Here is a 10,908-nt window from a genome sequence, read left to right on the forward strand (position 1 = left end):
GGTCCCCCCGTGTGGTTCTGGGATCTTTGCTCACCGTTCTCATGATCATTTTGACCCCACGGGATGAGATCTTGCGTGGAGCCCCGGATCGTGGGAGATTATCAGTGGTCTTGTATGTCTTCCATTTTCTGATGATTGCTCCCACAGTTGATTTTTTCACACCAAGCTGCTTGCCTATTGTAGATTCACTCTTCCCAGTCTGGTGCAGGTCTACAATACTTTTCCTGGTGTCCTTCGAAAGCTCTTTGGTCTTGGCCATGGCGGAGTTTGGAGTCTGACTGAGGCTGTGGACAGGTGTCTTTTATACAGATGATGAGTTCAAACAGGTGCCATTCATACAGGTAACGAGTGGGGGACAGAAAAGCTTCTTACAGAAGACTTTACAGGTCTGTTAGAGCCAGAGATTTTCCTTGTTTGAGGTGACCAAATACTTATTTTCCACCCTGATTTACGAATCAATTCTTTACAAATCCTACCATGTGGATTCATGGATTTTTTTTTCACATTCTGTCTCTCACAGTTGAAGTGTACCTCTGGTGCAAATTACTGACCTCTGTCATCATTTTAAGAGGGGGAACTTGCACAATCGGTGGCTGACTTTTTTGCCCCACTATATATATATATATATACAGTGTTGGGAAGGTTACTTTTAAAATGTATTCCATTACAGATTACAGAATACATGCCCCAAAATGTATTCTGTAACGTATTCCGTTACATTACTCAATGACAGTAACGTATTCTGAATACTTTGGATTACTTAATATATTATCATGCTTTTTACAACTACGTGAATGTACTATTGCTGTGTGATTTATTACTGTTACTGAAGGTCCGCGACTCCGAACTGTAGTAAAGGGACCTCTGACTAATACGGCGGGGTCCCTGTCGGCTCGTAGCCGAAAAATAGCTTTACTTTGTTGTGTGGGTCAACTTTTCTTGCGAGAGACAGAGACAGGGGTTGAAAGACTGCTCGAACGGAACTTATTGTTTTCGGAGGAAAACACGAACACGGTGTACAGTCGAGTCTTAATAGCTTACTTACAACTGGGCTCGTCAGGCACTCTTCTTGGCTGCAGTGGTTATTATTATATTTACATGCTTCCAGCTCCCGTTTTTCCTCGATGACAACTCCTACCTTTCCACTCCCCTTTTTCTCCCTCCTCGCGCTCACAGACCCATAACGTGTATGGCAGTCCATTCTCCCTGCAACACGGACTACACTGCCCATGATGCTACATTCTTTAGAGCTATGCTTGTAGCATTCTGCCTGTTAGCTTAGCACAACAACAACAACAACGAAAAGGCGCTCTCTCACCCAGGAAACACACAGTCGCAGAGAGAGAGAGAGAGAGAGAATGTCGCCCTGTAACCATGGCAACCGTAACGCTGCCGCCTGGAACAACAGAACGTAGCTGTCAAACAAAACCCAAACAGTCCTGACCCGCGACAATGTGAAACAGGAAAGTACCGCAGTGTAATCCATTTATTTCAACAAAGTAACTGTATTCTAAATACCACCCTTTTAAACGGTAACTGTAACGGAATACAGTTACTCATATTTTGTATTTTAAATACGTAACGGCGGTACATGTATTCCGTTACTCCCCAACACTATGTATATGTGTGTATGTGTATGTATATATATATATATATATATATATATATATATATAATATATATATACACAGATATATATATATATCAACATACAAAGAAACAAACATGGTATAGCATGTTTAAGCGAAAACTGGCGCGCTAACTTCCTGTTAACTTCTAACTCTGTTAAATGTAATAAATTCTGTTTTCGTGGATGCCTGGATGTTAAACTTGCTGCTTTACACTTGGTAAAGCAGCAACACTGATCATTTTATTAAAGATGGAAGAATTTAGAATGCTTTTAACTCTCAGTGATGCTGCAGTGTTCGTTTGACTTTGGGACTGTCATGACTCTGTGCAGGCAGGCAGGGAGAGAGGACCCAAAATCCAGGACTCACAGAGGCAAACATTACTCAAAACACTTAGCTTTATTGCTGGATAGCAACCGAACAGAAAACTAACCAAACTGAGAGTATAAAGACAAACTAAACAGGCAGGCAGAGTAGCAAAGAGAACACACAGTGAAACTGAGGGTATGGCACGACAACAAGCAGTGGAAGACGCAGACACTAAATACAAGAGGTGAACAGGACTAAGAGGAAACAGCTGGGAGACACGGCTGACGCTGATTACACTGATGAGACAGGGAAAGCACAAACAGAACACACTGATAAAATACACTGACCTTCAAACTAAAACAGGAAATGCACAGACTGGACTCAGAGATGCGGTACAGGCAGAACAGAGGAAGCACAAAACCAAACCTCTAAGAACCAAAGGGTGTAAACCCAAACACACAATCAGCATAAACTAGAACAAAGAATAATAATGACAACAACAAAATAGTAATAATGAAAATAAACGCAAAACACTATTTCAAATGACCCAACACTGTGACAGGGACCTGAAGCGGACGGAGTTTTGGACCCAGATTACTCTGCAAGGCTCCTGACTATGGCAGCCGTAATGCTTTGACAATCCATCAAGCAGTGCTGCTTCGTAGCTTACCAAAGTCGTAAAATATTTTTTGACAGATTTTTGAGCGCTGTGTACCACATAACATTGGTTAGAGGTCAGTGAGCACAACCAGAATTCATACATAACGCGCACCGTCGATTTTTTAAAGAAACTTAAAATACTTTTAGTGCCCCTTATAGTGAGGGAAATACAGTATTTTATTCATGTTTTTTTGATGCCCTGTGTTGGATTATTGACCCCATGTGTGTTAGGGTATGGGTGGTTTTGTCAGGGCTCTGTGTGCGGGCAGGCGGAGAGGAGGATCCAAGCGCAGGACTCGAGCACAGAATTGTCAATCAAAACCTCAGTTTTATTGCTGACATGAAAACCAAACGTGAAGTGAATACAGAAACCAAAAACACACAGGCATAATCCGAGGGTATGACGCGACACTAAGCACAGGAAAACACAGGGCTAATATACACAGGGTGGTAATCAGGGAATTGGCAACAGGAGGGAGACACAGCTGGGAGAAATTGGACTAACGAGGAGCAAAACTGCACACACTAACATAAGACAGACTTTCACAATAAAACAGGAAATAAGACACAAGGACGCAGACTAAGAAACACAGACTTAACACGGGCAGAACTAAAAATAAACCGGAATAAGCTGGAACATAGAACATCATCATAATCATCATCATCATCATCACAAGCACTAAGATAATAAGAAAACAATCAAACACACCAAAGTAACTTGATTCAGAGAAACATAAAGGACAATCCATCATTCAAAAATAAACCAGAGACAGATTTGTTTAGTGTTGAGCACACCTTCATTGTTTCAACTGATAATTATTAACTCAAAACAACATTGAGGACATTGCTTTACCAGCTACTGTAGTTACTCTAAATACGATTTCTTGTGGTATTTTTGTATGTCACAGTCTCTGGAAAATTCTGGATGCCCGCATCATTTGTGGCTCGGCTTCAGGGATGACAGAGTTGTTCTGTGCCTCCTCGTCAGTCTTTGATCCAGATAAGTGCATGTCAAAGACCATTTGAAGGAATGAAGTCAATCTTTATTGATCCCAGAGAGGTTGAATCGTCCCAATTGTCCTCTTGCTTCATGGTTTAAAGTCAGCCAGTGGATAAAATGCAAAGGATATTTATTTATTTATTTGTCCACTAACATCATGAGGTTTAAATTTCAAAGTGCATTTCAATACTTAATGACCAAATCTTATCAAGACAAATTGTAATGCCCTATTTAACAAGTGTTATCACTGTGAGATCTTAAACCAAGATACTAAACATCAACATCAACATCTCAGTATTGTCATCATTCACATATTGTTATACTAACGTTACCTGTGAGGTGTATTACCAAAGCCATTAACAATAATGTCCAAAAAGATTGGACTTGGGAAGACATGGGACCCATGGAAGCCGGTCCCATTTAATCTGTGAGCTGTAACAGGACACCACAGTCTAAAACAGCGTTGTTCCAGTGAAACAGGAAACTGATCAGATTTTGAGATAAAGAAGTGAAGCAGCTGTTATGACAAGTAATGCACTGAATATTTGTGGTGACCTCATGCTTTCATTGTCCAAACTTAGTCATAAACCTGTTTGTGTTTCAGTGCAGAAATGTTTCCCTTGATTTGTTTTCTTTTTTCTTTAGATTATATCAGTAAATGTTATCAACTAAAGCTGATTTCAATAAAGGCAAAAAACAAATACTGGCACCAAAGGCAAAAAACTAAAATGAGAATTTATTTGATTTCCTGAAATAGTAATACATGAACAACTGATACTAGTGAAGCAACATACAAACAGCTTTAAATTCTGTTTTTGAAGACAAACTGATTCCAGATATTTGCTTTTGGCTGCAATTACTCTGAGTTTAGTTTGAGACAATACTCAGAACTTACTTTTTATGTACACTTTAAGTCCAGATTTCCTTTTCCTTCTTTAGATCACACGTCAGGGTTACATGCTCAAACGATAATGAGAGCTCAGATATGATGTCACCAGTTTCCAGAGAAGCAGGAAACTGATCAAATGTTAAGATTTAAGATTTGTTGATTTGTCAGTTTGTGTCTGTCCTGGAAACATGTTTGTGTGCACAAATGAAACAAGCTTTGGACACACAAATGAAAACATTTCATCATAACAAGGTCAAAGGTCAAGGCCTTAGATTGTAACAGCTTAACCAGATCACATCACGCTGGCATTAAAAGCATTTAATGAAGTTTCATTTTAACATGTGGACGCTCGCAAGAACCGATTGTTTGCAACACACACATTCTTTTCCTCCTCAGACTTCTGAAGAAACCACGCCTCCTGTTACTGCAGGTGAGTGTTTCCTTTAACCAGTGCTGAAGGACAAATGCTGCACAGCCTCACTCACTGCAGGGAAGCAGATGCATCAGTGTAATTTATGAGGTAAATACTTTGTTTGGTTGTTTGTATAATTTACTGTATAATAGAAACATAAAGTGTGTCTCTGTGGTTCTAAGTGACAACTTGTTGCCTCAAACATGTAAAACTTTAGTTCTCAGATGCAGATTTGTTTGTGATATAAGGTGTATTTGTTTATTTGTGAGGCAATTTACAACAAGTTACATTGTAATAGTTATTATCCCTCTATGCTGTACATTACACAGTGTGTGTGCAATGAAGCCCATCTACAGAGAAGAAACAGTAAAAGCATAATTATGTTAAATAATTATAAACATTTACATGAACTCTAACCTTTTTTGATTCAAAATAAATAAAATTATTCTGATCGTAGTTAAGTGTTGATACATCATCACATAGTGGCATACATCAAAGTTGAATTAGGATGCTGTTTTTAAACCACATGATTTGTTCTTTTTTTCATTTCAACATGAATGCAGAGGTATATCTCTTTATTGTGACTATTTTCTTCTTGTTTTCCAGAACAAAATGAGCCTAAAAAGCTGGTTTGGATTCCTGGTCAGCCCAGGTAACCTGACACAAGTATTTTCAAATCTAAAGCTCAGTACTTGTTTATATGTGTATAAAAATACTTCAGAGAACTCTGCTTTTCTTCACTTACTAATTTTTACTGGTAGTTAGATTATGAAGAAACCTTTTTGTTTTTGACATTGAAGATTATTATTATTATCAGAGTTATTTTATTTTCATGATTTTCTTTAATTTTTCACTTCAGAAAATTTGACTCCTGCGGTGCTCAACTGCATCCTTATTATTGTTGTCTCGGTGCCCATTCTTCTTGTTGTTACTGTCACGTACAAGTGTAAGCAAAAGAAAAACAGTAAGTTACAAATTCATTTTTCAGTTTGATACAAGTTTAATGAGCTATATGAATATTTTTCCCCTTATAATGGTATTTTAAGAGAGGTTGGATAATGAGAGATACAACCCAAGTTACTTAAGACTTTATAAGACTCAAACAAAACACTAATCTACCATGTTTTGTGTTTCTGAGAGGAGGGAGCAAAAATGAAAATAAGACAGCTGAGAGGAATTCAAGTGAAGCTTTGAACTCAGGGGAAACAGAAAATGACAACAAGCATGTGAGTAAACAATGGACATTGCTTTTATCTACTTCCGATGAAAAAAGAAGCAGAATTGCGTGTCAGAGGGAAGTCTAACCTGAACAACAAAGTTCAGTCAGAGATGAATCAGAAGCACAAAGATAAGATAGCAACTCAGGAAAAAAACAGGGGGAGGAGAGAGAAACGAACAGGCTGCACTAAAAACAAATTACAGATGGTGTAAAAATGAATGACTGTCATGTCTGTGAATAAAGGTATGATAGTGGGGCAAACTTAGACAAATGACAAATAGACTCAAGGACAGCTTTTACAACAGGGCAACGGCCCTAATCAGTGCAAACAGTTGACCTGATTGGTTACCTCCCAGGACTTCTTTTGGGGGGTAACAACAATAATAATATTTTTGTATTTTTATAACAAAAACAAAAAAACAAGGTGCAATAATAATTAATGTGAAATAGTAACAGTATGCAATACACATACACTCATTCGTCATTTTTATTAGTTAAGTTACTGTGTTGTGTTGTGATGTGTGGTATCATGTCATGTTGTATCTAGTGCTGATATTGGACAGTTCTCCAATTTCATTTTACTATTGTACTATGTATGACTGTGCAATGACAGTAAAGAGTTATCTTACCTTATCTTAGTGAGACTCCATTGTAAAGCAAACATGAGTTTTTAGAGTTGCTGCTTTGTTGACTTTTGACAGCTTGTTTCAGTCTTTATTAGCACCACTGATAAAACAATATTTTATAGCAAGTACAACTACAGTGAACAAGTACACCACCTTCACAGAATCTGTGTGGCCAATAATTATACAATCTAAGTTCAGCAAAGTCATTAAAATAAATAATCCATTAGATTTGACTTCAATTGACGACATTTACCATTGAGATTATGCACCTGTGCAACAGAGGCATGCTGAGGGTGTCATGGATCGCTGTGTGGCAGGCAGGATGAGGACCCAATCGCAAAACTCACAGACTCAGGGGATGAACTCAAAAAGCAGCTTTATTGCTGACAAAGGATGACAGGAAATACAAAACTAAACTGGGGAAAACTAACATAAAGCTCACCAAGGAACACAGGGGAATCACACACAGCATGAGGGAGAACGCAACCCAGAACTGAGGGAGACGCAGACATAAATACACAGAGGGTTAACGAGGGAAGTAGGAGCACATGGTGAACACAGGTGACACTGATAATCATAACGAAACATGTCAGGAGTGAACACAACACTGACGGGAGATGGGCGAGGTAAAACAGGAAGTACAGAGGTTCAGACAGGAGGAGAGAGAGCACGGGGAGAACACAGACATAACGGGCTGGGGAAAACATAGAATAAACACAGAGAGAGACGAGGGCTCATGAATACACAGAGGGGCACACAGGGGGTAAGAGTCACGAAGTGAAAGCACTTAGGGAACAACACAACAGGGCAACTCAGGAAACATGGCCTAAATAAGGAACAAAATACAAAAATACATGAAAACTAAGAATGCTGGGCCAACATGGCCCAGGACCATGACAGAGGGAGCACAGCCATATTTGACCAGTAGCTCATCTTCCTCTTATTTAAAAAAAAAATGATGAAATATTCCGGCTTTAGGTGTTTTTCTCTGATCTATATAGATTCTTATCCTCCATCAGAAGGATGCATTGCAGAGTGTCCATGATATAATGCTGGCAGTTTTATTGTGTTAAGCTAAATGACTGTAAATAGTCTGAAATTTCACTTTTAGAGCATTTCCTTCACACACACACAATATTCTTTATGTCTGATGATCGCTCCAAAACGTGCTTCTTTTTCATAATATTCTACTTTTGTCCAAGTTAAAAGAAAAAGAAGCTGCAGCCCTGAAGCTCAGTGATGAACACCAGACTGAGGAAGGAGATGAGAAGAACCTGCAGACACTGGAGAATAATTCACCAAACCATGTTGTGGGTAACATTTTTGCAAATTAAATCTTCCAAAATTTTGAAGCTTTATTTTAAAAGCTCTAACATTTTTTTCCTCTAATCTCAGGTGGATGAGGAAGTAGCTGTGGCACAGCAGCAGCTGCAGGGTGAGGAGCAGCACAGGGGGCATGATGAGGTGAGGATGCAGACTCTGAAGACAAGGCTGCAGAGCATGAATGAAGTGGTCTAAATGCATGAAACCAGCTCAGATATTTCCCCAGTTGTCATCTAGTCCATGCTTAGCTGTATGCTAACCTAAATGAATGGATAATTGATCCTCTCAGCTGTGCTTCTGTTTGTTAGTTGGATAAAACTGAGGTGATGACACCCGACATGCTTAAAGAAAAGCAGGAGGCCTCTTCACAGCTGAACCTCGGCCTTGCTGTCACCACAAGGAACAAAGTAAGCAACATCACCTCTTACAGCACACACGACCTTATATTACACTAACTCGGGACAACCATGATATGGTACTTTTTAAAGAACTACATTTGAATGTCAGGAGACAAAGTAAACAGTTGGTGAGCACATGGTGATGGTTAGAAGAAACGTCGTCTTTTAACAATAAAAAAGTCTTTAACATACTGAGGGTGCACAGCCGTATTTGATCTTTTCTTTGATTAAACACACTTTTGTCTTTTCATTCAGAAGACACAGTTATCAGTTTTTCAGTGGTAAAAATCAGCCAATGGAAAATGAGCTGCAATGGCAATCAATGCTGATGACCACTGTACACAGCAAATTCAAAAGTGTTAAATGTTTTGGTGTTAATAGTCTTCTTGCAAAAGTAGAGTTAATTTTACTCTAAGTAGAGTCACATTCTTTTAATGTAACTCTGAGGTGTAAAATGATAGTAGTTAAAATCGAGTGTTTCTATGTCAAATCTGGAGGTGTTACAATGGAAACATTAACTCTTGACCTCTTAACTCTGAACTCCTACAGGGGCTATGACACCAATAGAGTAAATTCACAGACTCCGCCCCCAGCACGGCTTCAATCGAAGCTGAAGTGAAGCCGTTTCAGAACATTTTGCTCTACATATTTGAGTTGTTTGCCATGCTTGGTAAGTCATTTTTTCAAAGATTGTTTCAATTATTATTATTAGCTTTTACTTCTGTGGCTCTTTGGAGTTGAGACAAAGCTGTGTGAAAGGCATTAGCCATGTTGCTCGGTGATAGCATAACATTCTGTTTTAGCTAGCTGAAAGGTATTGTTTGTGGGCAAATACCACAGCCTTGAAAAAAAGCTTGCATGTGAATTTTCAGTCAAACTTTTGGTCAAATACACCTAAAACAATGTCTAGAATGTGAAATGTTGGTATAATGGTGCTACTTGAAGCCTGAAAACGATCGCCCATAAAAAAAAAAAACGAGCAAACAGCAGTAGCAGACGTCCTGACTGGATTCTACGGTAGCATAGATCCCTCCAGAGTTTTGTGCACACGGTTTAGGTAAAAATGAAAAAGGTTGAGGTTTTACATTTAGTTCAGTATTACCTGTTGCCTGCGTCCTTGTCTTTTGGGAAAATACTTTACACAAGTAATGGCTCAAAGAGGATTCCTTTTTTTTTTTTTTCTATGCTGCAATTGTTTACTGGATTATTTGTGCCATTAATTAGTGTCAACTAATTTTTATTCAATCTCCACACAGGATATGCTTGTGAAGATGGAATATGGGGGAGAGCAGAAGTGCATTGAAGTTCCACAAAGGGATGAATGAAGGACATGCATATTGTATTGAAGAAATAAGTGATGAGAATGCTGTTATTTGCATTTACCATGTCAGACCTTTTGATAAACAAAATTCTAATGAAAGTGAGAACATGTATACTGTTACATCTTTCAGAAAATGTTTTGAAATTGTGGTGCACAGTTCAGAATAAATGTTTTTCAAAAACCATTGCGTCTTTTTAGTAAATGTTTATTTCCAAGAGAAATTTCTAGAAGTTCAGAACAGTAAAATCCCCGCTTTTTAGAATGAATTAGAAGATAACTCTTACGTAGTTAAACTAAAATACTCTTTGAGAGTTAATATATAAACTCTTTACACCAAGTGTTACATGATCAACTCCAGACAGATTTGGTGTTTAACACTAAATCAGAGTTAACGTACCAACTCTCCAAAAAGAGTTAAATTAACACTCTCTGGTGTGGACCCATATAGACACTTTAATAGTGTTGAAATCAAATCCGACAGTGTTAATTTGGACATGCTGGATTTGCTGTGTACCAAACCTGTTTTTTAGAGAATTAAAAAGGATTAAAATGTACAGCTTTTGATCTAGATCACTTAAAATCATATTTGTTTTGCAACCTGATTACACTTTTCACCAATTCAAGAATATGTGTATTTTGTTAATAATGCTAAGAAAATGTACATTTAATATACTAATTTCTTATGTTGTTTTTTTTCTCTGTGATCTCAGGTGAATGAGGAAGTAGCTACAGCACAGCAGCAGCTGCAGCGTGAGGAGCAGAGGGAGGTGGATGTTAAAGTGAAGAAAAGGCTGGAGAGGAAGAAGAAGGTGGTTTGTCTTGTATGATGTTCCTTCATTCCTTCTGTATCGAGTTGGAGAAATGCAGATTTTTTTGATTACCCTTCACCTCACTCTTCTCCTAGTTTAACGACATAGTGGCCAGGTTTGAGCAGAAGCTCCAGGGTGCACAGCAGCAGAGTAGGAAGGACGCTGAGGAAGATCTTCTGGACAGAAAAGTGATTACATTTATTTTAATTTTTAATGTATCTATAGATATTTTTATATTTTTCAACTAATAAGAAATTAATACGGACAGCAGTTATGTATTGCAATAAAATTGAAATGTTTTTACGTTCTTAAAC

This window comes from Rhamphochromis sp. 'chilingali' (assembly GCF_963969265.1).
Source record: "Rhamphochromis sp. 'chilingali' genome assembly, chromosome: 1".
Lineage (NCBI taxonomy): Eukaryota > Metazoa > Chordata > Actinopteri > Cichliformes > Cichlidae > Rhamphochromis > Rhamphochromis sp. 'chilingali'.